At 49.9% G+C, this 27,295-nt stretch overlaps 1 long non-coding RNA gene across 1 annotated transcript in view; it reads right to left on the reverse strand.

Moving 5' to 3' along the window:
- LOC146782784 (uncharacterized) overlaps positions 1-27,295 on the reverse strand; it is a 130,101-nt gene that overhangs the window by 40,471 nt on the left and 62,335 nt on the right. The window contains exons 2-4 of the long non-coding RNA XR_014972409.1: positions 18,734-18,832; positions 18,418-18,558; positions 18,143-18,252 (exon numbers count right to left, since the gene is read on the reverse strand). This is a non-coding gene — a long non-coding RNA (uncharacterized LOC146782784). The remainder of the gene's footprint in view (positions 1-18,142; positions 18,253-18,417; positions 18,559-18,733; positions 18,833-27,295) is intronic.

The following is a 27,295-nucleotide window of genomic DNA, read 5'->3' on the forward strand; positions in this document are numbered from 1 at the left end:
TAATCTTCAATTGTCTGTGGTGTTCAAAACAGGCTGAAAGCTCCACATGCCAAAACCGTGAGGGTTGCGACAAGTGTGTATGCGGCTCTAAGAGCGATGCGTGTGAAAAGGACGATGAAGGAGTGTCCTACTATGAGAGGAGAGAAGTTAAGGGTTTCGCCGCGACTGTGATACTAAACTGTGTCAAGCATGACTATTACAGCCTTTGTCACGAACACCAGATGAACAATCCACACCAGGCGGCTCACGAATGTTTGTGCGAATCATAAAGAACAAGAACAATACGCAATATTTGTGGTTTGCTATATCCGTACAAGGTGTATAAACTGCTAAGGGTGGTGTACGGGATGCACCCTGAAAAGAAATATGTACACCCCGATATGTTGAGGATCTTGACAGCGGCACTCAATGATATCCGACACGCCTATGCCCCGAGCGTAAAACTACCTGCTATGCAGGAGATGTGCCCGACTTTTGATAGAAAGCTGATAGAAAGACTCGTAGAAAGACGTATGTGTAATATGTATAAAAAAAATAGGGGCTTTGGCCCCCTGAAGACTATTTAACTAAGGTCTTATGTAGCGGTACAGGATAGCGTGTATTTAGAACAAAACTAGTGGCGTGTTACACCTCAAGGTGGCTATGTGTTAATCCACACTTATGACACTTACTGTGAAAATGTAAAGTATCTTTTGCTTAGGTCTTGATAGTATTGTTGTTTTTTTTTTATATAAAATGACCTTACACAAAACAAGCGTCTTTCATTTCATTTGCTGTAACGGATGATATCATGTCGAGGGTCAGGTTAAGAAAACTTTATTATGATACTGTCACTCTTGCTACTTGACTTACTTGGGGAAGTCGAGGGTGATAGCCAGCATCCACGGGAGCGAAGAATAGGATTACCAGTCTACCCTAAGGTATCACTACCCTCAGTACTATCACAGAAACTGAGAAGTAAGCGGCACCCCCAGGAAGAGCTGGGAACATCAAGGGATCGCCGGGTGGCTTGACAGGGAGGTTGATGTCTCTTGGTGGGTAGTAGCCAGATAAGAAGTTATAAGAACTGCAGTAATTCAAAACAATAAACAGGGACACAAAGAAACAGAGAAGGAGAAATTAATGCAGGGAAGATACTATCTGAACACTCGTCTGCCCTCCCCCTATATGTATAGTAATGAGAATGTGACAAAGGAGTTGTGTACCTTCACAATCCGCAGGGGAGAAACTATAAGAGGAGTAAATAAATCCCAGAGCAGTGTCCTTCCAAGAGGAACCCAGTGCAGGGCAGAGTTTCCTGGTAGGATTGTAATTGTCAATAAAGTTTTTGATGAGGACACAAAAAACAACGTGAAATCCACAAGCAGGCAGCAGTCAGTGAGAGTGAATAAGTCGCTTACACCACAATGTTCTCAGGTACGTGTGAGTAGGATGTGTACTTTCCCAGTTCCTAATAAATCAAGTTTGGACAGTTTAGGAAGTTGGGAACAGAGTCGGAGCAACAAGTAACTCTTTAACACTGCACGCGCGCCGCGCGTGCAACGTACCAGAAACGCGTGTGTCCAGAAGCGACTGATGTCTTCTCGAGGCTGGCGCTGACTGCTCAATCAGCTGGCAATCCGTGAATAGTACTAGAGATCCACCCGGTCAAAACGGGGACGAGAAGGGAAAGCGGCAATGCTCCCAGCGAGCATGGAAAGTGAAATGAAACCGGCAATGTCCCGGCAGGCGTCACGGCAAAGTTCCTGGATTCCGGGGAAACAGAAAGAGGACCCACAGTTGCGGGCGCAATCCTAGAGACAAGAATACAGGGGGCAACGATACATGCAGGGAAGATCAACCCCAAAGGTCAGCAGGAGGTTGATTCAGTGCAGCAGCGTTCCGACGTTGGAGGAATCCAAGAAATCCGAATACAGGTGAGGCAAGGTGTCGAGGTTCCCAAGAGCTTCGAAAGCCAAGCATTGAACGCAAGGAGGAGCCTGGATTTAAACACCTCCTCAGCCAATTAGCTCGTTTCGCTTACGGAAGTGGGACGGTACACAACCTAGAACCCTACTGATGCATTATGGGAATTGTAGTGAGGGGGAGGGAAGTGTGAATACTGGGCAAGTGGAGGAGCGCGTAACAGTTCTCCCCCCCAAAGGCCTATTTACAGGGCGTGGTTTGTCCGGAAACAAAGCATGAAAGCGTCTTACTAGACGGGGGGCATGTACATGTTCAGCCGGTTCCCATGACCTATCTTCTGGTGCGTATCCCACCCAATCCACCAAGTACTGGAGTCGACCTCGTTTCCTTCTGGAATCGAGGATTCGTTTGACTTCGTACTCCAGTTGTCCTTCAACGGAAATGGGAGGAGGAGGGGGTTCCGGACAAGAAGGGGGTTCATATTTCTTTAGTAAAGAAACATTAAAAACAGGATGTATTTGGAACTCAGGGGGCAAGTCAAGTTTAAGGGCTACAGGGTTGATGATACGAGAGACTGTGAAAGGTCCTATATATCGGGGTTGGAGTTTCCTTGGCCCAGCTAATCTAAGATTTTTTGTAGCCAACCATACTTGATCCCCCACTAGATAACTGGGAGCAGGGCGTCTATGTTTGTCTGCTTGTTCTTTCATATGGTTTTTTGCTTCTTGTAATCTTTGTTTAGCTGTGTCCCAGATGGCAGACAAATGGGCATGATGTTCATCTACAGCAGGGATGTCTGTCAAGGAGGGCGGGAGGTGTATAGGTAAACAAAGTGGATGATGCCCAGTTACAAAATAAAAAGGGGAAACCTGAGTGGCTGCATGACAAGTGTTGTTGTAAGCAAACTCTGCTAGTGGCAAAGCTTGTACCCAATCACTAGTAACTGTCCCTAACAAACATCGTAAATACTGTTCTAAGGTTTGATTTGTCCTTTCTGTCTGTCCATCTGTTTGAGGATGATAGGCTGAGGACAGTCGATGATCAATATGGAGAGTTTTACACAGTCCTTGCCAGAACTTGGAAACGAACTGGGGGCCTCTGTCTGAAACTATGATAGAAGGCAATCCATGTAAGCGCACAATCTGTTGTATGAATATGTGGATAAGCTCTTTCGACGATAGTATTTTCTTAAGAGGTATGAAATGAGCCATCTTGGACAACATATCCACTACAACGAAGATGGTCTGATAGCCTTTGCTCACAGGTAAATCAGTAATGAAATCCATACTAATGGATGACCATGGAGTGTGTGGAATAGGCAAGGGTTGTAACAGCCCAGCTGGAGCACAATGAAGGGCTTTTTGTCTCGCACACGTGGGACAAGCCTTTACATACTCTAGTATGTCTTGTGTCATTCCCTTCCACCAAAACCAACGCTGGCAGGCGTGTATCGTCTTATCCCCTCCAGGATGCCCTGCTAAAGGGGACGAATGACACCAGTCCAAAATTAACCTTTTGAGTTCTTGAGAGGGAACGAATAGACGTCCCTTATGATAAAATAAACCATTGTTAATGGAATTCAGGGGATTACTTAACCAGTCTTCTCGTGTCAATGTGGAATACTCAGAGGCGAGTCGAGTCATAAAGAGGCCTTACCCTTCTGTCTCTCCTAACGCCACAATCTTATGTTCTGGTATGATTAGTGGGGGACTATCTTCAATGTGTTTGTTTTCTTTCCCAAGTCTTGATAGCGCATCGGCTTTACCGTGCTTTGACCCAGGTTGGAAATGTATAACAAAGTCGTATTCACTGAAAAAGGACACCCACCTCATCTGCCTTGGAGTTAGGGCTTTGGCTGATTTAAAAAACTGTAAGTTTCGATGGTCTGAGTATATGGTAATAACATGTGGCGATCCTAAAAGATAATGTCTCCATTCTTGAAATGCCATTTTAATGGCTAATAACTCTCTCTCGCCTATGGTGTAATTTTGTTCGGCATTAGAGAGCGTTTTGGAGAAATAGGCCACAGGATGCAACGTTCCATGTTGAGGGTGTCTTTGTGAGAGAACTCCACCCACCGCATATTGGGAAGCGTCCGCTTCCAAATAGAAAGGTTGGGAAGTATCAGGATGTCTGATAACAGGGGCCGTTATGAACTTTCGCTTGAGTGCTTGAAAGGCTTGTTCAGCCTTTTCATCCCATTGAAATATTACTCCTTTCTTAAGAAGTCTGGTGATTGGAGCAATGAGGTCTGAGAAACGTTCAATAAATCGCCTGTAGAAATTGGCGAATCCTAAAAACGACTGTATTTCTTTTACTGAACTAGGACTGGACCAGTTGATTATGGCCTCCACCTTCGAGGCATCCATGTGGATGCCTTCAGGCGAGATAACGAATCACAGAAAATCCACCTTGGTGGTATGAAACAGGCATTTGTCTAGTTTGGCAAAGAGATGGTTTTCTTGTAGTTTTTTCAAGATCAAGCGTACATGTTGTACATGGTCTTCTTCGGTTTGCGAGAACACCAGGATGTCATGGATATAGACAATCACAAAGACGTCTAAGTACTCTCTTAAGATTTCATTAATGAAAAATTGAAAAGCCGCAGGGGCATTGCATAAGCCAAACGGCATTACACAATATTCGAAGAGACCAAACTTCGTGCGAAAAGCCGTCTTCCACTCGTCTCCTTGCCTTACACGTATTAGATGATACGCACCCCTTAGGTCTAGCTTGGTAAAGATCTTAGCGTTCCGAACCTGATCAAGAAGTGTGGAGATGAGCGGAAGAGGGTATTTGTTTTTGATTGTGACTTTGTTGAGGGCTCTATAATCCAGACATGCTCTTAATCCACCTTCCCGCTTGGGAATAAAAAAAATGGGAGAGGAGACTGGTGAGGTAGAATGCCGGATAAAGCCCTTCTTCAGCATGTCCTGTAAATAGTCATACAGATACTTGTTTTCTGGCTCTGTGAGAGCGTATATTCTGCTTACTGGCAAAATAGCCCCCGGGATCAAATCAATACGGCAATCGTAGGCCCTATGTGGGGGCAATGCGACAGCCTTAACATCATCAAAGACATCTGTAAATGACGTGTATTCAGAGGGTAAGCTAGTGGTCCCAGAAGATTCCATAGCACAACATAACGATGTGTGCCAAGTGGGTGACTCTTGATAACAATGCAGTAGACAAAAATGAGACCGTAGTGTGACCGTGCGGGCTACCCAATCTATCTGGGGGTTATGGATCTGTAGCCAAGGTACCCCTAGGATAGCCCCAAAGTTGGGCGTATCAATTAAATCGAACTGAATTGTTTCTGAGTGACCATTATCACAGACCATAGTCATCTTTGGTGTTTGAAAGGCAAGCAGCCCAGATGACAAGGCAGTCCCATCCACTGCGCTAATTTTCTCAGGGTGAGTCTTAGGCACGAATTCTATCCCTAAAGACTTGGCCAATGTGATATCAAAAAAATTCCCTGTTGCTCCACAGTCAAGAAGTACAGGCATGTTTTGTTTATATCGAGACGGTAATATCAACACCACCATTAAGTTGAAATGCTTGGGTACCAGGGGAAGTGGATTTGCTAATACATGAGAGGTCTGCATTACCGAAAGACTTGAAGGATCGACCTCTGAATTCCCCAAGTCTATCAGTTTTCCGAGGTATTAGCATTACCGCTCAGAACAGGAGGTAGTTTCCCAGGGTTCTTAGGTTTTATAGGACATTCTCTCGCATAGTGACCTCCTTTTCCGCAATGTAAACATAGATTGAGCTTTCTTTTCTCCCGCTCAGCACTTGATAGTGGACCCCTTATACTGCCTATTTGCATTGGCTCACCGAGATCTTTCTTCTCGGTTTTTCCTAAAAAAAGACGTGGCCCTTCAGGTTTGATCTTTTCACCTCTTCTTTCGCTTAATCGGTGATCCAATTTCACTACAAGGTCAATAAATGAGGCACAGTCCTCAGGGGGATCTACAATCTGGGAGAGGATGTCTTTCAATTCATCCTTCAGACCTCTATAAAACAAGGAAGTTCTCTTCTCCTCAGGCCAATGCGTTTCACTAACCAATCTATTGAAAGTAGTGATATAGGTTAAGAGATCTTTGGAACCCTGTTTTAATCCGAGTAATTCATTATCGCTGGCTTGCATGTAAGAATGCCGAGCGAAAAGGTTTTTCATCTTGTCTGTGAAGAGGTTTCAATTGTATAAGATGGGGTCGTTATTTTCCACTAGAGGCACAGCCCATAGTGCTGCATTACCAGATAAATATGAGATGATAAATGCCACTTTGGCGGCATCATTAGGGAAGGAGGAGGCACGACAGAGAAACTGGAGATGGCATTGATTTATGAATACCCCATACTTGCTACTGTCTCCATTAAATCTTTCAGGCATGGCTAAGGGGGTAGGAGACGGAGTTAGAACGGTAACATTAACAGGTGCATTCTCCCTGTCCCTACGAGATGGCTCAGAAGAGGCAGGGGTATGTGTAGGACCAGGGAAGGTAGCAGGCCGGATATAAGTCTTTTTGGGTCTGGTATCTACTTCCTCTACACTCGCCCCCTTCCATCCTTGGTTTTTACAAAGCTCTAATTCTGTAACTAGTCTCTGATTCTCTGTACGTAATAGACAGAGTTCTGTCTGGAGATTAACTACCGCTGAGGCCAATTCATGCATGGTGATGTCAGGATTTGCACCTGCTTGGGTAGCGTCCAGAAGGACACGATCCATCTTCGCTCGGGGGATGTATAAGTCGTGGGCTTGGCTTTGTGTCACTCTTGCTACTTGACTTACTTGGGGAAGTCGAGGGTGATAGCCAGCATCCACGGGAGCGAAGAATAGGATTACCAGTCTACCCTAAGGTATCACTACCCTCAGTACTATCACAGAAACTGAGAAGTAAGCGGCACCCCCGGGAAGAGCTGGGAACATCAAGGGATCGCCGGGTGGCTTGACAGGGAGGTTGATGTCTCTCGGTGGGTAGTAGCCAGATAAGAAGTTATAAGAACTGCAGTAATTCAAAACAATAAACAGGGACACAAAGAAACAGAGAAGGAGAAATTAATGCAGGGAAGATACTATCTGAACACTCGTCTGCCCTCCCCCTATATGTATAGTAATGAGAATGTGACAAAGGAGTTGTGTACCTTCACAATCCGCAGGGGAGAAACTATAAGAGGAGTAAATAAATCCCAGAGCAGTGTCCTTCCAAGAGGAACCCAGTGCAGGGCAGAGTTTCCTGGTAGGATTGTAATTGTCAATAAAGTTTTTGATGAGGACACAAAAAACAACGTGAAATCCACAAGCAGGCAGCAGTCAGTGAGAGTGAATAAGTCGCTTACACCACAATGTTCTCAGGTACGTGTGAGTAGGATGTGTACTTTCCCAGTTCCTAATAAATCAAGTTTGCACAGTTTAGGAAGTTAGGAGTCGGAGCAACAAGTAACTCTTTAACACTGCACGCGCGCCGCGCTTGCAACGTACCAGAAACGCCTGTGTCCAGAAGCGACTGATGTCTTCTCGAGGCTGGCGCTGACTGCTCAATCAGCTGGCAATCCGTGAATAGTACTAGAGATCCACCCGGTCAAAACGGGGACGAGAAGGGAAAGCGGCAATGCTCCCAGCGAGCATGGAAAGTGAAATGAAACCAGCAATGTCCCGGCAGGCGTCACGGCAAAGTTCCTGGATTCCGGGGAAACAGAAAGAGGACCCACAGTTGCGGGCGCAATCCTAGAGACAAGAATACAGGGGGCAACGATACGTGCAGGGAAGATCAACCCCAAAGGTCAGCAGGAGGTTGATTCAGTGCAGCAGCGTTCCGACGTTGGAGGAATCCAAGAAATCCGAATACAGGTGAGGCAAGGTGTCGAGGTTCCCAAGAGCTTCGAAAGCCAAGCATTGAACGCAAGGAGGAGCCTGGATTTAAACACCTCCTCAGCCAATTAGCTCGTTTCGCTTGCGGAAGTGGGACGGTACACAACCTAGAACCCTACTGATGCATTATGGGAATTGTAGTGAGGGGGAGGGAAGTGTGAATACTGGGCAAGTGGAGGAGCGCGTAACAGATACAAGCGGGGTCGGCAGCTTAGGAAGCGTCGAAGCTCTATACAGACGGGCTGCAGATGAAAATGAACCGGTAAGCAGAGACCTGGTCAAGACATGGCTATCAGGAGAAGAGGCGTATTCACTCCATAAACCGGCCAGAAGACGTTTTAAGAGACGTCCCACAATCGTTAATGCGCAAATAGATTATCAGTGGCAAGCTGACATAATCAGCCTTCAAGATGTAGCAAAACATAACAACGGCGCTTGTTATATATTAACCGCCATTGACGTGTTGTCCAAGTACGCCTACGCAGTCGCAAAAGCGCTACGCGATAAAAGTGGGGCTAGCGTCACAGACACTTTTAAAGCCATCTTCGAGAAGGGTCGGATTACTCAAAAACTGCAAACAGACGCCAGTAAAGAATTCTTAAACAAGGCATTTCAGAAATTATTAAACCACCACTGTGTTCAACATTTTGTAACACACAAGGAGGTAAAAGCAGCAGTTGTAGAGCGGTTTAAGAGAACTTTAAAGTCTAAGATGGGGCGGTATTTTACGGCCAACAACACCTACAGATACCTGGATGTTCTACAGGCTTTTTTAGATGTACATAATGCCAGTTATCACAGGACCATCAAAACAGTCCCCGGAGAGGTGACTCCTAGTAATTCCTTAGCTGTTTGGAGAACGGTGTATGGGCGTAATTTTGCTACAAAGGTAAAGAAGCCTATTCTAAAAAATGGAGAACACGTGAGGATTTCAAAATTGAAAGGAATCTTCACAAAGGGCTACCAACAGACTTTTAGCGACTAAATATTTATAGTGGAAAGTGTGGAGCTTAAAGAAGGGTTGTATATTTACTGGTTAAAGGACTACGATGGGGAAGCAGTGTCGGGGATCTTTTACAAGGAAGAGTTACAATTGGTACCTGATGATCCAAACCGTGTGTATAGGGTTGAAAAGGTTCTGAAGAGGAAAGGTAGAGGGGTTAACAGCCAGGCATATGTCAAATGGAGGGGCTGGACGGATACATTTAACAGTTGGGGTTTGGCCAGCTCCCTGAAGGGTGTGTGAGCTAAGGACCGTCTAAAAACAGCTGATAAGATGGAGACAACGCCCTTTTATATTACCTTACCATCCAACGCTTCTAAGGACATGTTCCCCGACAATCAGATTTCTAAATACACCGTGAAATTGGCTAAGCCGGTCGACCTGAAAGGGGATTGGGAGGTGGCCCTAACAGAAATTCAATACCCTAGAACTTGGAATACATTTACACCGAGCGAAGCTAAGTTTTACATAAAGCGTGATCAGGACAATGTGAACATGCACACTGGCATACCGTACGGTTACTACCCAACCGTTGCAAGTGTTGTAGACGCCATCAACAAATCCCTAGCCAACATCGAAACATATGCGAATATTCATCTGTCGCTAGATAACGTCAGAAGGAAGGTGTTTCTTAAAGCCCCGAGTCGCGGCACAACGTTTAACAGCTCCGGTAAATTAAGAAGGGTTTTAGGCACTGTGTTGCATGCGAAAAGTCTGTTGGAACAGGATCACTCGTGTCCCGATATTAACGGAGGTTTCTACACGCTCTATGTGTATACCGATATAGTAGAGGCCCAGAGGATCGGGGATAGCTAGTCGCCGCTGTTAAGATGGGTCCACGTACAGGGTGAAAATAATACGATGGTCAATATTCAATTTAATAAACCCGACTACGTCGCAGTTTCTAAAAACCATTTTGACACTATTTCAATTATGATCTACGATGATCAGTCTGAGCCAGTGGCCTTTAAATACGGGAACGTTGTTGTTAAGCTTCATTTAAGACCGAGACGCGACAGCGGCTATTAAGCAGGCATCATGGTGGTCGTGAAAACATACGGGGACCCTGCTACGTACAGGGACTATTACAGAAACCAAGCCGGATATGGAGGTCCTCCGTACTTTCAAGGGTCGCCTGTTATGTACGGGGCTGGTTTAGGGGGTTTCTTCAGGAGTCTGTTTAGAAGAGCTATGCCGTTCTTGAGAAGAGGTTATGAAATTGCAAAACCGCATGTTAAGGCGGCTGCTTTGAGCATTGCCCAGGATGTGGTTGGGTCTGTTACTTCGGCTGTTTCAGAACGCATGAACAAACAGCCGCAAGAAGGATCGTGTTTGGTGTAGACACCGCGCGCAAGTGTTAAAAGGAAGCGCCGTGCTTCGAGACACCTGGGCCCACCTGCCCCCTATAAAAAAAGGAGGAGCTCTTCAAAACGCACTCAGAAAAGAAGGGCTCCAAGATGGAAGAGAGCTGCGAAGAAGAAGAGAAACGGCTCTAAAGTAAATATTTTTTAAAGCCCCGTAAACTAAACCATGGCCTTCGCACATTGCGCATCTGGAGAGTGCGCCAAATCAGAGTTAGACTTGTTTACTCTAAAACCCACGCAGACGAGCATCGAAAACAGCTTCTTAATGGAGGTATCGCCTTTAGCCGCTTTGACACCTCTGGCCCCTATAGAGTTTTTTTGTGTCAGGGTCCACGGATATGTATTTGGATCTCAACAACACGTTGCTGCATCTTGTGTGTAAAATCATAAAAGCGGATGGGTCCGCCATAGCAGCAGACGCTAAAGTGGCGATGAACGCTTATCCCCTAGCTACCATGTTTAATCAGGTGGACAACACCCTGGGCGATAGGCTCATCACACAGAACGATAACATTTACGCCTACAGAGCCTACATCGAGAGCATTCTAAATTACAGTAGCGACGCCCTTGACACACAGCTTTCAGCGGGTCTCTTCTACAGAGATACACACGCCCAGTTCAAAGTCACGGCTCTGGACGGTGCCAATAGGGGTTTTGTAAAAAGAGCAGGGCTTGCAGCCAGCAATCACGCCTTTGACCTCTTGGGACACATACATTCAGACCTCTTCTTCCAAGATAAACTGCTCATCAACGGAATTGATCTTAAGATCAAACTCACTCGCAACAAGGACTCATTCTGCCTCATCAGCGGTGATGTGGAAACGTACAAACTGGATATACTGTCAGCGAGCCTGTTTGTAAAGAGAGTGAAAGTGTCCCCGAGCATCAGATTAGCGCATGCCGAAGCTTTACAAATATCAAACGCCAAGTACGCTGTGGAAAGAGTAGCTCGGAAGGTATTCAGTATCCCAGCAGGGACCCGCTTAACACAGCAGCAGAATTTATTTCTGGGACAGCTACCCAAACTCATCATCATCGGCTTTGTGAACAATACAGCTTTTAGCGGCACTTACGCCTCAAACCCCTTCAATTTCAAACACTACAGCATCAACTACGCCGCGCTGGTCCACGAGGGCAATGTGATTCCTGCAAAACCCTACACACCCTGTTTAATAACCTCCAACTACATCAGGGAATATCAGGGGTTGGTTTCGATAACAGGGAAGCATCTAAAAGACTGTGGTGTAGCCGTGTCCAGAGAAGGCTATGGGGCCGGATACACGCTGCTCGCATTCGACCTGACACCCAACATGGAAGACGGCGATCACTACAACCTGGTCAAAAACGGGAATCTAAAAACTGAAATACGGACCAGTGATCCGCTGCAGGCGAATGTGAACATGGTCGTATTCTCTGTATTCGACAGCATCATTCAGATCAACCACGCCTGACAGATTTTGTTTAACTATCTTTAAAACAATTGTGAAATGGACACTGTGCAGATACGGGATTTCTTAAGCAGGCATAAATATGCTCGGAAATACTTTTTAGGTGTTTCCCTAGCGATGGGCTACCGGCTGAAATAGGGGCAGAAAGACCCCGCACCCTAGTCTTTAACACCGATCCGCATTACAAGGGTGAAACACACTGGGCGGCCGTGTTTATAGATAGTGACAAGGTTACAGTGTTTGACAGTACAGCAGAGTTCCCTGAACACAGTATATATACACAGCCCAAATTCAAGTTTGTGAAAAAAGTTGCAGAGCGAGTGGTGTTTAATAAGGTGAGGGTACAGGATTCGGTAGCCATGGCATACGGGGAACACTGTATTTATATAATCAGTAAAATGTCAGAGGGTATTTAATTTAGAAATTTCTTAAATCTATATTCAAGGGACCTTGTTAACAACGCCAGTCTAGTTGTGAAATATGTAAAAGAAAACACAAGGGCATCAGTCAGATCTGAGAGAACAGAATATGTAGCTTGTCAAAATTGTAAGGGTTTATAACTTGTATGTGTTTAATGATGAACGTCTAAAATAAAGACAATGTTTTTTAAAAAGCAGACATTCAGACTTTGTATTTCATTGCTTATACATGCACCATAATTAAAAAATGGTTTAAAATGATGCGTGAGACGGCTTGAAAAGTTATAAAAGTGTGGTATACCTTCTATAAATCTGATATGGGGGAAACTAAGGGCCAGGGTTGTATAGAGAGGTTGCCAGCATGAATAAAGCCACACAATGTTATTAGGGGTTTTGGATAAAACATCGGCAGCATTTTCTAAGAGCTTTTTTATAAAGTAGCTCTTACAACAGTTTGAGGGTCCTGCTAACACGCAGGAGAATGGATGTTGTAATCTGGTGTCCATGGTGTGGGGGTTGTCTCTCTAATGGGGCTAATAACCATACGGGAGTGTTTTATAGACAGCGGTCAGGACCCTTTTATCAAAAACAACGCGTAAGGTTTTATGTACGGGTTGGGTTGTAATTTCTCACTTCTTTTTGGATCTGACTATGCACGGCTGGTTCACAACTATGGTTTTTGCATTTTCACAATCGGCTGACGCTGCGTATTCGTGCACCAGATTCTTTAGGCTGTCAAAATTGATTTTTAGGGTTTTGCTGACATTTAAGGTTATGCCTTTGACCTTCATACACACTTTGTTCTTGTTTGTGCAGTAGGTGTAGGTCTTAGGCCCGGATGAGGCGTATTCTATTATATGCTCATCCTTATCGAGCTCGCTGGTCAAATTACCCAGATAATCCCCAAGAGGAGGGTCTTCATTAACCTGGTTTACTCAGAAAAATCACAGAGTCGGTATCATGATACAAGCAGTGGTCCTGTAGTTTATCCATAACCCTGTAAAGCTCTAGACGGGCATGGGTGGTCATGAAGCATGCTATGAAGATGTTTATGTTGTTACACATTGTGGGGTAAGCTTTTGTGTATTTCCAACACACTGCCGCTGTCTCGTCATCGATAAATTCACAGCTGGAAACCTCGTAACAAGGGGCAAACTTAAACAACTCGTCAGGATCTGTTATTAAGGTGGTATTTGATAGGTTTGTACGCTGTGCGAATTTTCCCCATAAGGAGTTGAGGCAGAGTTTAGCTAACTGTCGACGGGCTGGGTTGACCTCTATCAAATGGGGGCACAAATGGATACCCTCGTGAGTGTAGTAGTCATCAATGTATTTCTGCCTTGCATCCTGACTAGTACACGATTCGGGATACCCTGAAACCTTCTGCTTGTCTCTGAGAAACAGATTAATGTATGGGGCAAAGAGCCGTGTCATGGTCCTCTTAAAATGCCACACCTCGTGTATCCTCCCGAGCCTGTAACCTTTCTCTAAGGCCGCTTCTACCTCGATGCTGCACCAGGTCCCTGTGAGCATCCTTTGTTCTTCGGTGTGTCTACAACAGCCAACCTCTTTAAACACTGAAAATGTTTGACAGAGGGGGAACATCAGTTTACCATCGACTCTGTATGGTAACACAGGAAAGTAAAGCTGCCTTGGAGGATAGATTTCACATTTGACTAACCCAAAGTATTCGGATATGGGTTTAAAATCTCTATATTTGATGGTGGGGTGCCCTAAGGGGTATACCTTCATTTTGTTCACAAATGGGTACAGACTGGTGAAATCATAATAGTGTATTTTCTCACCCTCAACAACAGCCCTGTACAGTTGTATGGCATTTGTACGACCCCCGAATAAGGCATCGCGGGGTTCCAGGGGTTCTGGTAAATCACGACTCTGAAGGAAAGAGTGGAGCTCTGTGTTGATTGTTAACATCTCCAACCACTCTTGCTCCCATAGAACCCTCATAGCAAAGCCACAGTTTTCAGCATACTGGGCCTTCAACAGAGTACGTCTGTGTAAGTGTTCAAATTTGGCACCCAGCAGTTTGTTAAACTCGTGGGGCTTGTAACACTGAGGGCAGCCGTGGTAAAAAAAAAACGTTGTATTCAAAGGCCGTCGGCACTCCCTTAATTACAGCGTACCCATCCAGGTAATAGGGACCCCCCCCGATATTCGCCACCCTGTAAGGCGTGTTGAATATGTATGTCTTCATTCTCAGTGATGTACATGAGCCACCGGATCGAGGGGGTTGAATAACGTTTCTGTTTGCCGTTATAGAGGTCTGGCGGCACTAGAGCGATACTTTTTGGTCTTAAAAACATGTGTTTGTAGATGGACATACACATGGATGCCAAAGTGATGTTTTGAAAAGGGTCTATGTATTCAACCTCCTTTGTCATTTTAGGGGTCTTCAAGACCCTGGCTTTCTTAGTCATCTCCACCACAACATCTCTGAAGAGGTTGCACGCTTGTCGCAGGATCATTACATCAGCCTGACAATAAGCTTTCAACTCTGTTTGAAAATGAAACTCCTTTTCACGGTTTTCAGAGTACCATTGTAGAAAGCTCTCTTTCTCGGATGGCATCATATATTCAACCCCGTAACTGTCAGGAGTTGGCATGGGGCCCACATAATTCTGGTTCACCCAGGTGTTAAAAAAGTGTGGAAAATAACCTTTACACCCTGGGAAACCAAAGGCTTTTGGCAGCTTGCTCAATTTCATGGTTAGGAAATTCAGGGTGTCTATAAACCTTATTTGTAAATGGCCCTGATGTTAACAACATCAGCTTGGAACCCTGAGTGATGAGTTCTACTTGTACCTTTTCACGAATCATATTTTGTAAAATAAAGAATGAGTTGCAGGCTTTTGAGTTGTGGGCCAACATGGTATACCCTTTGAATTTGGTTTGAATGAAAGTATTAAGGAAATCACCAACGCACGTTCAGCCTTCAAACTCCCAGCTGTCGTCAGAAGTTAGATGGTGTGCGTAAATATAGTTAGGTTGGTGTACCCCCGTCTCTTGTGTGCACTCTATATCAAACACTATGTAGGCTTCGGTTTTGGTCTGGGGTCTGCCTTTAACCATGTAGCCCCGGTGGTTGGTACCCGCCTCAAAAGACGTCTGGCATCGCGGGCATTTCATGCCTTTGCATTTGTGATCAGCTGCCACGTACCGACCACACTCAAAGCAATCCATTTTAGGGCTGCATTTAACAGCTTTCTTATGGATGCTCAAACAGTCTTGAGAGCGACAAAACATCTTACATGTGCGACACCTCACCTTCAGGGCGGCATCTACAACGCAACCATCCCTCTAGAACATCTTACAATGCATTTCACACCGATGACGTTCCTTACTGCTGTATATGTGGTCGCAATGTGTGCACACGTACTTGACACCCAGAAAACTTTTAAGGTTCAAGATACCGTAAAAGTGATTTTCGTGGTGAAGGGCATATACGGTCACAGAGAAATAGTTCTCAAAAAGACCTATATCGCCAAAGCAGACCATGCGGTCTGGAAGTATTTCAAGAACCTCATGGGCTTCAGCCGCTCTAGACATGATGGCCGCGTCGGTGGTGTTGCGCCCCATCAGCAGAACCACGATGCTGGCCGCCAGACATGTGTTGGTTGTATCGTTGCTAAAGTCGAGCAGCCACCGTGGTTTCTTACCAATTATCTTGCTGTATAGCATGCTCTTTAAAGGTCTGGAAACACCCCACTCACGGCCCCGTACAATGAGGGCTATGACTCGGAAAGTGCCATAGGCGACTAGTTCAGCCTTGCTCTGTAAAAGCCTCGAAAGGTTTTCTAAAAATTCCACAGCGTCAAACACATCTCGGGACCTCCTTTTGGTGAACAATGGACTGTCAAAACCCTGCCCCTGGAAACGTAATTGGAAAAAATCATTAGGACCCACATTGCGTAACAACCGTATGAGCGTTTGCACCGCCTGATGTATAGCTAAAACACCATGATCGGAGGACCTTATCTGGTGAAGGATAGCAAACCTAAACTCCTCGTAGTGCTCTGTGGCATTAAATCTCTCTACATCACGCCTGTAGCTTCTAATGCTCTCTAAATATACAACCTCTGAATCCTCATCTTGAGGGATTTGACTTGATGGGGAGCTTGCTGCTGTATCATTTTGGGGGTTCTGTTTTAGTAAGGGCTCTGCGTGTCTTTTAAGCATCCGTGTAGCGCATTTTCTGGCTTTCTTTGGCTTACTTATTAAAAGCCTGAGCTGTTTAGCGCTGTTAGCCCACTTTTGTTTTTTACGGGGCCAGGCTTTTCTAGGTAACCGGCCCCCGCCTATCCGAACAGTATGGGATGTGCCTATGTGCGCTGGACTCATGGCTGTCTCTGCTACAGCCCCACCCCGCGACCCCTCTATGTGTTCTTTGTGGGGAAGTGTTGGCGCTCTAACACCCACGCCCTTCAATTGCCAGCCCCTGGGGCTGTTCTCTCCTGAACTTGTGTATTGGTGGGTGGCTGGTACTGTTGTATGTGGTTCAGACGTAGCTTGTGATACAGTATGACGGTGTTTGCGGTGTTCTATGTACTTTTTATGCCGGAGTAAGCGTAAGTAGCGTAGGGACTTTGTCAGTACTGTTTGGAACTTACTGCTGTATTTTGATGTGTGTGTTCTTTTATTAACGCCAGAGGCATAGGGTTTCTTTAGGGTATGGCGCTGCCCTAGTCACGCCTGTATACGCCATATGTCCGATCCCGCTTCCTGGCACGTTTGGAGGATCATCCTTTTACATAGGTCAACCCTTTGCAGTATCTTCTGCTGTGCCTCCACCATGGCCCTGTCACCGCTACCCCCCCAGCCCCAATTTTAAGGTTGTGGTGTTCGCTTGGTGTTTTAGCTTCCTGACCGCCATTTGTATATCCTTTACATGAGCGTCTAGTACCGGTTTTGGGTTTACACTGTCATATTGTGGAGGGGTAGGGATGAATACTGTGTTTGGTTGTATAACAACCTTTAACAACCCAGGGTCCTCTCGTGGGCCTTCATCCCCAACACCAATCTCTAACTGAGGGCCTGGGGGGGATCATAGAAACAGGATCCCAGTGCAACCACCCCGGGACGGTTGGGGAAGAGGCCTCACTAAATGCCACATCCGTACTATGATTTGACCAGTCATCCCAGCCCGTACTGTTATGGGTGTATATTGCTGGTGGTGATACAAGGTTTACACAGAACGAGGGGCTGGTTGGGTCGTATGCTTCCGAAGGGGTGATGGGGACATAAGGCATGGCGAGTGTAAATGCCTGTTGAAATAATCGCTGGTGCTAACGTCTAATGCATTGTCAGGGTGGTGGTCTGGTGAATGTGTAACAGGCACCTGCAAAACCCCATTGTCTGTGTTAGAAGGCCCCCCGAACGCTGCTTCTGAGGGTCTGTCAAGTTTGTCCACAGAACCTGCCACTGTCTCGAGACACCCGTTGCTGTTGGTATAAGCTCCTCCTAAAGGTTGCCCATTTTGAGACACATTGGCCCTAAACCCAGAAGGAACGACTATAGAAGGTTTCGGGGCTTGGTCTATGGGGCATTCCTCTACCGATGTCGCTAGTTTATTTGAAACTATAGAGGTCTTCAGAGGATGGGCAGGGTCCTGCGGTGCAATGGGTTTGATTAAGGGCACTTCCACTGTTTCTACTTGTAACGCCTGTACCCCTTGCTTATTCTTAAGATATTTTCTTGAAAGCCTGTTGACTTTAGGGGTTTGGGGTTGTAACAGAGCTTCCGCAATCGGCGTCACAGATGATGGGTCCATAGAGAGCTCAGGGGTATAGGGTTCATTCCCGTGCTTAACAAAAAATGTTAATGAGAGATCTAATGGAGGCATTAGGGGTTCAGGGACCACAGGTTTCTTGCTGAGGTCTGAAGGTTCTGCTTGGGACTCCATGACCAACAACTTCTTCTTGAGGTTTAAAGGACCTGTTTGGGGTACTGAGTTCATCTTTCATCTGCTTCTTCTTAAGGGTTAGTTTGCTTGAGAACTTCCCTTTTGAGGGCTTGAGAGGGTTCAGATACGTAGCGGATGTGTCAGTTCTCTGTTGTATGTGGGTGTAGTATGTGTAGATCTTATTCTGGCGTACACGCCTACTCACACCTTTCGCTGCAGGCCCGGTGTTCAGGACAGTCTTTGTTATATCCGCCAGCGGTTTCTTCGCCCTCTCAGCCTCATGCGTATCTTCACCTGTGTTCTTTTGAACGACTCCTAGAATGTAACATAAAAAATATATATTAGAAACAATAAGGAACCCGTATAAGATGTTTACACTACCCACAGTAGTACACCTGGTACTACATGACTATGGCCCCCTTTGTTTGAGAGAATACAACCCAGAGAGTTCGTTTTTCACACCCTTTTGTAAAAACACACCTGTTAATGACCTTTTCCCAAATCCTTTCTTTGTCACAGCTCCATCTTTAGATGCTGTGGATTTCCTTTACATAGGCCTTTCTTTTGGTCGCTGCGGCGTCTCTTGCACAACCACGGCGTCCTGGCGTGACTCCGCGGGCCCTGTAAAGAAAAAAAATAATCACATTTGAAGTATAAACCAGGCCTTAGCAGTCCCCTCTGAGGAGCATTCCTATAGTTCACAGATGGGTTTTTTGGGTTTGTTTTTTTTTGGGGGGGGGGGCTAGACACTCCCAAGTCTTAGACCGTTTAAAGAACCAGGGCCTTTTTGATTTACCTGTAAGAACAGTGTTATCCTGTACACTTGGTGACGCGTCTTGAGCACCCGTGCGGCGTTGTAGATCTTCAAGAATTCTTTGTAGTTTGGGATCCATAGCTATAAAATCACACATACATGAGAACCCATTAGAAAAGCAGAGCTTCTAAGATCCAGGTGTACAAAACTACTCAGAACTATACTGTTGGAGGGAGGACCACCGGGGAGTCGGGGAGACTACTCCGGGGCACCTTCCTACCACAAAGTTATAGCCGAGCGCCGCTGAGAAGCCCCCTAGGGGAGGTCCTTCTCCTATGTTCGTACTAGGCCCAGTAATACCACCACACAGGACTCCGTATCAGTTGCTTAACTTGGTTCTTTATCAATAGTAGTACGTTCAATATTTACAGTGGGATCGAGGGATCCAGTAAGAGTCTCAATGTCTTTAGAGGGATAAGGTAGCGGGACAGTCTTAGTACCAGCCAGGTACGGGAAGGCTCTGCGCCAGACCTTGAGTGCTGGTCTCGGAGCGGCTCGGACGTGGAGAGCCGCGACGGCGTCTGCAGGGCTCGGGTGGTAGTTCCGCTTGGGTCGAGCCGCGACACAGTCAGCAGGGCTCCGGTGGTAGGTCCGCTTCGGTCGAGCCGCGACGAGGTCAGCTGGGCTCTGATGGTAAAGTTCAACAAGGTCAGGCCGCGACAGCGTCAGCAGGGCCCCAAAGGTTCGTGAAGGTCTTTAAGCACGGTGAAGCCGCGACGTCGTCAGCAGGGCTCAGAGGGTGGGTTCAGGATGAGTCTTCTTCCGTAGGGTCAGCCGCGATCCGATCAGCAGGGCTCTTGACTCCAGGATACAACTGTTGGCCTGTTGTCGGGTCGCCCCAGATATAGGACTGGAGCCCTTTGATGTCCGGACCCTTGCGCCCGGAGGGGGCGGAGAGGCCGGGTAGGGAGCGGCCAGACGCCCAGCAGGAGAGGCGCCAGGCCCCAGAGAGCTGTGGGGCGATCGCACCTAGGTGTGGAAGGACGGTTGGGGGTCCCATCGATACTGCCCTCCGCCGGGAGTGGGAAGGGTTCACGTGGTATGCCCCGGGCCAGGGGTTGGCGCCTTGATGTCGGGCCTCACTGGGACAGAGGCCGGTTGAAGCGGGGTCACGCAGGTGGTCACGTGGAGTGACGTATAATCCAAAATGGAGGAGCCCCGAGGTGCATGGGACCTCGTGCGGCTTAGCGAGGGGGAACAGGACCACGCCACGAGGCCGGCTCCCACACGCGTCCCCCCCCAGCTGAAGGCAGGGAGAGTCACCCATCTCCTTGGGGGTTCTCCTCGCCGAGGCGAAAGAATCTGGACAGTACGTCAGCGTTGGCGTGGTCGTTGCCGGGCCTGTGTTCCACAGTGAAGTCCATCCCTTGCAGCGAGATGGACCATCGCAATAACTTGGGGTTCTCGCCCCGCATTTGCATGAGCCACCGCAAGGGCCGGTGGTCAGTTTGGACCCTGAAGTGGGTGCCGAAAAGGTAGGGCCGGAGCTTCTTGAGAGCCCATACCACGGCGAAGGCCTCCCGCTCGATGGTGCTCCACCTCTGTTCTCGCGGCAGCAGTCGGCGGCTGATAAAGGCCACAGGTCGGTCGAGGCCCTTGGCGTCCAGCTGGGAGAGGACCGCCCCGACCCCGTACTCCGAGGCATCGGTCTTGGTGACTGCGTTCAGGCCCCGGTAGTCGACACAAAACCTGAGTTCCGGGGCAGTGCCGGGGGCGGCGGCCTTCGGCACCAAGACCACCGGGCTGGCCCACGGGCTGTCGGACGGCTCGATGACTCCGAGGGCGAGCATCTTGGCGACCTCGGTCTGTATGCAGGCTCGGACTCGGTCAGGTACTCTGTAAGCGCGGTGTCGCACAGGGGGGCTGTCCCCCGTATCCACGTCGTGGACGCACCAGGGGGTCACCCCGGGCGTGAGAGAGAAGAGGGCAGCGAAGGGTTGCAGCAGCTTCTGGCAGTCATGGCGCTGTTCTGGGGTCAGGGTGGCGGAGAGGCGGACGCCCTCCAAGGAGCCGTCTTGGCCCGAGGACCCCAGGAGGTCTGGAAGGGGCTCGGAGTCACTTTCGCCCCCATCGTCGGTAGCCAGCAGCAGGCTTAGTTCAGTTCGGGCAAAGTGGGGCTTGAGCCGGTTGGCGTGCAGGACCCGGAGGGGGTTCCTCGGGGACTCCATGTCGACTAGGTACGTGACGGGGCTCTTCCTCTCAACTACCTTGAAGGGCCCGGTCCACTTGTCCTGCAGGGCGCAGGGGTCCACGGGTGACATGACCCAGACTTGCTGGCCCGGCTCGAACTCGATGGTTGAGGCATTTTCGTCATACCAGCGTTTCATGTCTTCTTGGCTGGCTTCGAGGTTGGCTTCTGCAAGGGCCCGGAACTTCCGAGTCTGGCTCCGCAGGGTCAGGAGGTACCGGTAGACGTCGGGAGGGGCATCTTGGACTTGCGCCTCCCAGCCCTCCTTGACCAGGCTGAGGGGCCCTCGGACGGGGTGCCCATACAATAGTTCGAAGGGGCTGAAGCCCAGGGATTTCTGTGGTACCTCCCGATAGGCGAACAGGAGGCAGGGCAGCAGGACATCCCATCTTCTCCTCAGGGGCTCTTCCAGGCCCTTGATCATCCCCTTCAGGGTTCTGTTGAACCGCTCGACCAGTCCGTTCCCCTGGGGGTGGTAAGGGGTGGTGAATTTATAGGTGACCCCACATTGTTGCCAGAGGGATCTCATGTACTTTGAAATAAAGTTCGTACCCCTGTGGCTCACCACTTCTCGGGGGAACCCCACCCTGGAGAAGATGCCCATCAGGGCCCGACCCACCACTGGAGCTGTCACGGTGCGGAGTGGGATGGCCTCGGGGTATCGGGCGGCGGGGTCGACCAGTACCAGGATGAAGCGGTGTCCCAGGGCGGTTCGGGGGTCGAGGGGCCCCACGATGTCGATCCCCACTCGTTCGAACGGGGTGTTGACGGTTGGAAATGGTTGTAGGGGGGCTTTCACTCGACCCCCAGTCTTCCCGCTAGCTTGGCCGGTCGGGCAGGACCGGCAGTGATGGTCCACGTCTCTTCTCATTCGGGGCCAATAGAAATGGGTCACTAGGCGGCTGTACGTTTTGTCCCGCCCGAGGTGTCCGGCGAGGGGCACGTCATGTGCCAGGTTCAGGAGGAACTCTCGAAATCGGAGGGGGACCACCAACACCCGGCCGGCCCCTAGTTCGGCGACTTTCTGCTCGCTATACAATAAGTCATTGTCCCAATAGACCCAGTGGGTTCCCGTGGGGTCCCCCGCAGCCTGGGCGGCCGCTTGCTGTCGGGCCCCCTCGAGGGACGGGCAGGCCTTCTGCTCTTGCTGGAATTGTTCGTGGATGGGGCCCCCGTCGTGGCGCCACTGGGCCAGCTCGGGGATCTCGCAGAGGGAGGCGGCCTCGTCGGTAGAAAGTTCGGATGGCCCGGCCTCCTCGTCAGGTTCCTCCGTGCCGGAGGGGGGTGATGGTTCGGGGCCCGTCGGCTTGTCGGGGGCCTTGGCAGCGGCTGGTTGGGCGGTCATGGACCGGGTGGTGGCGCAGGCCCACTCGGGCAGTCCTAGCATCCCCAGATGCTCTCGGCGTTCCACCTGGGCCCAGGGGGAGCTCTCTAGGTCATTCCCCAGGAGGCAGTCCACTGGGGCGTCGTCGCGGACAGTCACTTTTAGGGTGCCGGACACTCCTCCCCACTCGAAGGGGATCCTGGCCATCCGGCACATGCTCTCGGTGTTGTCCGCGGTCCGGACAGGGCATAGGACATGCAGCAGGATTTGTTCGGGGGTCACCAGGTGGCAGCGGACAGCGGTCACACTGGCCCCAGTGTCCCGGAGGGCCTCGGCCCGTCGTCCATTGATGGTGACCCACTGTTGGTACTTCTGGGTGTTGCTTGGGATGGCAGCTCGGGGCACCATTTCTCGGGAACCCAGGCATACAAGCGACAAGGCAGCTGGTTCCCACTCGGGGGACCCGCCATCGTGGTTTTCCTCCTCGTCTTCTCCCTCCCCCAGGGCTGCGGCGGCTATTTGCCGGGGAGGGGGCCCAGCGGTCCCGTTCCGTCGGTTCACGGGGCAGGCCGGGTCGCTCGCATAGTGGCCGGTCTGCTGGCAGCCGAAGCAGGTCACTGTCGGTCGTGGTCCAGGCCGTGCGATAGGAGTCCCCCTTCGGCCCATGGTCGGGGACGTGTGGTTGGTGGCTTGGCCTCGTGGCGGGCTTCTGGGTGGCCCGGCCGGGAATTCTCGACTGCGGTGGGACCCCCCTCCTCCGCCTCGCTGGCGGGGAGGTCCCGTGGTACTCCGTTGGTAGTCCCCCACGGGGTTCCGGGGGACCCGGCTGTTGACCCATCGGTCTGCTTCGACGGCGAGCTTCCGGGGCTCGGTCAGTTTACTGTCCAGGAGGTGTTGCCTTAGTTCAACAAAGCAGTTGTTGTCGAGGTGCTCCCAGACAATGAGGTCGAACAGTTCATTGTATGAGGTGACCTTGCTTCCCTTGATCCATCCTTCCAATGCTCGGCTGAAGAAGTCCACGTATTCGACCCACGTGGTACCGGGGAGCTTCTTGCAGTCCCGGAAGCGCTGCCGGTACATCTCGGCTGATAGGCCGTAGCGTGTGAGGAGGGCTTCTTTCATGTGGTCTTATGATGTCAACACCGCGTCGGGGAGTTGCAACCAACAGGGTATCCCGGCCCTCGCTGAGGAACCTCCCCCATAGGCCGGCACTCCAATCCTTCCGGGGTACCCGATGGGAGGTCATGGCTACTTCGTACGCTCGGAACCATTGCTGGATGTCGTCATTTTTATAGTACTCCTTGACGACATCCTTGGGGATGTGAACCTTTGGCTCGGTCAGTGGCAGAGCGTCCCGGGCTCCGGGGGTGCTGGTCTCCCCCGTTTTAGCTTTTAGTTCAAGTTCCTTGAGGCTCCTCTCGTGCTCGAGGGTTAGCCGTCTCTCCTCTAGTTCCCGATGCCGTTTCTTTTCCTCGATTTCCTCTTGCAGCCGTAGTTGCTCCAAGGCTATTTTCTTCTCCGCCAGTAGGAGCTCACCGTCCAGCCGGAGTCGGGCGAGGTCCATTTCGTGTGTCCGGACCCTCTCCCGTTCTCGCATTTCTTCGTGGGAAAGGCTGGTTTCTGGGACGGTTCGCCCCCCATCTGTCGGGGTTGGGGTTGGCAGGTTTCCGTCCCGGGCCGAGGTCCCTTCGGCTCGGGGTGGAGTGGTCTCGGGTTCTGCCCAGGCTTTCAGGGCTTTCTGCATTTCTTCCTTGGTGCCCAATCCTGTGGTTGGGATCCCTTTGTCCTTGCAGAATTGTTTCAGTTCTTTGTGGGTGTATTCTTCCAACCTTTCCGGCTGGAAGGTTGCGGCCACGGTTGCCTCTTGGCCGTCCATGGTTCCCTTTTCTTTCTGTCTGGTTAGGTAGTGGGTGCGTTACTGGCCTGTACGATTGCGTCTGGCTCGGATCCCGTCGCTGGCCACCAAATGTTGGAGGGAGGACCACCGGGGAGTCGGGGAGACTACTCCAGGGCACCTTCCTACCGCAAAGTTATAGCCGAGCGCCGCTGAGAAGCCCCCTAGGGGAGGTCCTTCTCCTATGTTCGTACTAGGCCCAGTAATACCACCACACAGGACTCCGTATCAGTTGCTTAACTTGGTTCTTTATCAATAGTAGTACGTTCAATATTTACAGTGGGATCGAGGGATCCAGTAAGAGTCTCAATGTCTTTAGAGGGATAAGGTAGCGGGACAGTCTTAGTACCAGCCAGGTACGGGAAGGCTCTGCGCCAGACCTTGAGTGCTGGTCTCGGAGCGGCTCGGACGTGGAGAGCCGCGACGGCGTCTGCAGGGCTCGGGTGGTAGTTCCACTTGGGTCGAGCCGCGACACAGTCAGCAGGGCTCCGGTGGTAGGTCCGCTTCGGTCGAGCCGCGACGAGGTCAGCTGGGCTCTGATGGTAAAGTTCAACAAGGTCAGGCCGCGACAGCGTCAGCAGGGCCCCAAAGGTTCGTGAAGGTCTTTAAGCACGGTGGAGCCGCGACGTCGTCAGCAGGGCTCAGAGGGTGGGTTCAGGATGAGTCTTCTTCCGTAGGGTCAGCCGCGATCCTATCAGCAGGGCTCTTGACTCCAGGATACAACTGTTGGCCTGTTGTCGGGTCGCCCCAGATATAGGACTGGAGCCCTTTGATGTCCGGACCCTTGCGCCCGGAGGGGGCGGAGAGGCCGGGTAGGGAGCGGCCAGACGCCCAGCAGGAGAGGCACCAGGCCCCAGAGAGCTGTGGGGCGATCGCACCTAGGTGTGGAAGGACGGTTGGGGGTCCCATCGATACTGCCCTCCGCCGGGAGTGGGAAGGGTTCACGTGGTATGCCCCGGGCCAGGGGTTGGCGCCTTGATGTCGGGCCTCGCTGGGACAGAGGCCGGTTGAAGCGGGGTCACGCAGGTGGTCACGTGGAGTGACGTATAATCCAAAATGGAGGAGCCCCGAGGTGCATGGGACCTCGTGCGGCTTAGCGAGGGGGAACAGGCCCACGCCACGAGGCCGGCTCCCACATATACGCCTCTAAATACATATACCTGTCTGTAGGGCGCGCATTTCATCATCTGTGAGGATTAATTCCGGAAGGTCCTGCGTCTGGGTTAAATATAAAAAAGCGTCGGCTTTAAAAACACACCTCATAAACATGATGCAATTTCATACATCTTAGAAAACGCAAATACACATCACATAGAGACACGCATCCTTACACTGAGTATACGGAAAACAGTATCTAGGAATATGTTACAACGGTTATGGGTGTACATACTGTAGGCACAACATGTCAGACCCCCAGCTAAACATCCTGGTTAAAGTTTGGGAAAACATAAAAATCAAAATTGAAATCAAAACCCCTGCATTTATGGCGTTGTACACATTCTTTACAGCATGCATATAAAACATATGGGTATTTGATGCACCCTCAAAGCAGCCGCTATACAAAATCATATCTCCCTCTCTAGAATAAGTATTAATCACAGGAGTTACCATGACATTTATTTATTTATTTTATTTTAACCTGGAAGCAGAGGAAACAATAATAGGGAGGTATCTGAGGCCTTTATAATAAATAAACCCTTAAGCTATGGGCGTGCATTCACGTTTAAAAATATATATATATATATATTCATTTATTTATTTATTTTTTGCATGTAATGTTTCTGACATTGTGTCCTGCTATATGATGCAACAAGTAACATCAGCAGGACTATTGGTGCTGTCACAGGTTGTTAGTTGCATCAGATAAATAAACAGCAACTATGGCGCGTATATAATACTGAAAAAGCTTCCATTTAAAAACCTGGTGACACCACGACAATGCTGCATCATTGGGGAATCCCTACCGGGAGCTTCACCCCTCCGTGGATGCTGAGGTAGGACCCGCCCCCCTTCAGTGACATCACCAGGAGTCCCGGTGATGTCACTGAAGGGGCCGACCGTAGCATTCACGGGGAGGAAGCTCCCTACACCGCTGCAGCAGCCATCGGGAACCCCGTGGGCTGCTTTGAAATGCTGCCATCCGCCCCAGCCCCCAGAGCAGCACCTTCCTCAAGTGTACTCTGGGGGCTTCATTTTAAAAAAAAAGCAACTGGGGCATTGCGCCCGCTCCCACAGGTGTCGTCGGAGCCCCCACCAAGGCCTCACAAACCCCCAGAGCTCCGCATGGAGCACAGCGGGCTCCGGGGGCTTCTATTTAAAAAAAAAAAAAAACTGGGGCCTTGCACCCACACCCCAGGTGCCACCGGAGCCCCCACCCTGGCCTCACAAACCTCTGGAGCTCCGCATTGAGCACAGCGGGCTCCGCGGGGGCTTCAATTTTTAAAAAAAGCAGCTGGGGCCTTGCACCCATGCCTCGTAGCCGTCATCGGAGCCCCCACCACGGCCTCACATATCCGCGGAGTGCCGCATGGAGCACCGTGGGCTCCGGGGGTCTTCATTTTAAAAAGCAGCTGGGGCCTTGCGCCCGCGCCTCCCAGGCGCCACCGGAGTCCCCACCCCGGCCATACCCCCGGAGCTCCGCATTGAGCACAGCGGGCTCCAGGGAGCTTCAATTTAAAAAAAGCAGCTGGGGCCTTGCGCCCGCGCCTCCCCGGCGCCATTGGAGCCCCCGCCACGGCCTTGCAAAACCCCGGAGCGCCGCATGGAGCACAGCGGGCTCCAGGGGGCTCCAATTTTAAAGAATCAGCTGTGGCCTTGCGCCCGCGCCTCCCAGGCGCCATCGGAGACCCCACCACAGCCTCGCATACCCCTGGAGTGCCGCATGGAGCACAGCGAGCTCCGGGGGTCTTCAATTTTAAAAAAACAACTGGGGTCTTGCGCCCACACCCCCAGGCGTCATCGGAGCCCCCACCACGCCTCACAAACCCCTAGCAGCGCCCTTGGTTAGTGGGCTCGGGGATGCTTTTATTTATTTATTTATTTTTAAATCCTACTGTCGACATCCACACCCCAGACCCATCCCTCACCAGCGCTCCATCTATTAGGGACCTGGATCACAGCGTTGACTTGACAGAGTTT

The sequence above is a fragment of the Triturus cristatus genome, chromosome 12 (genome assembly GCF_964204655.1).
Source record: "Triturus cristatus chromosome 12, aTriCri1.1, whole genome shotgun sequence".
In the NCBI taxonomy this organism is placed as follows: Eukaryota; Metazoa; Chordata; class Amphibia; order Caudata; family Salamandridae; genus Triturus; species Triturus cristatus.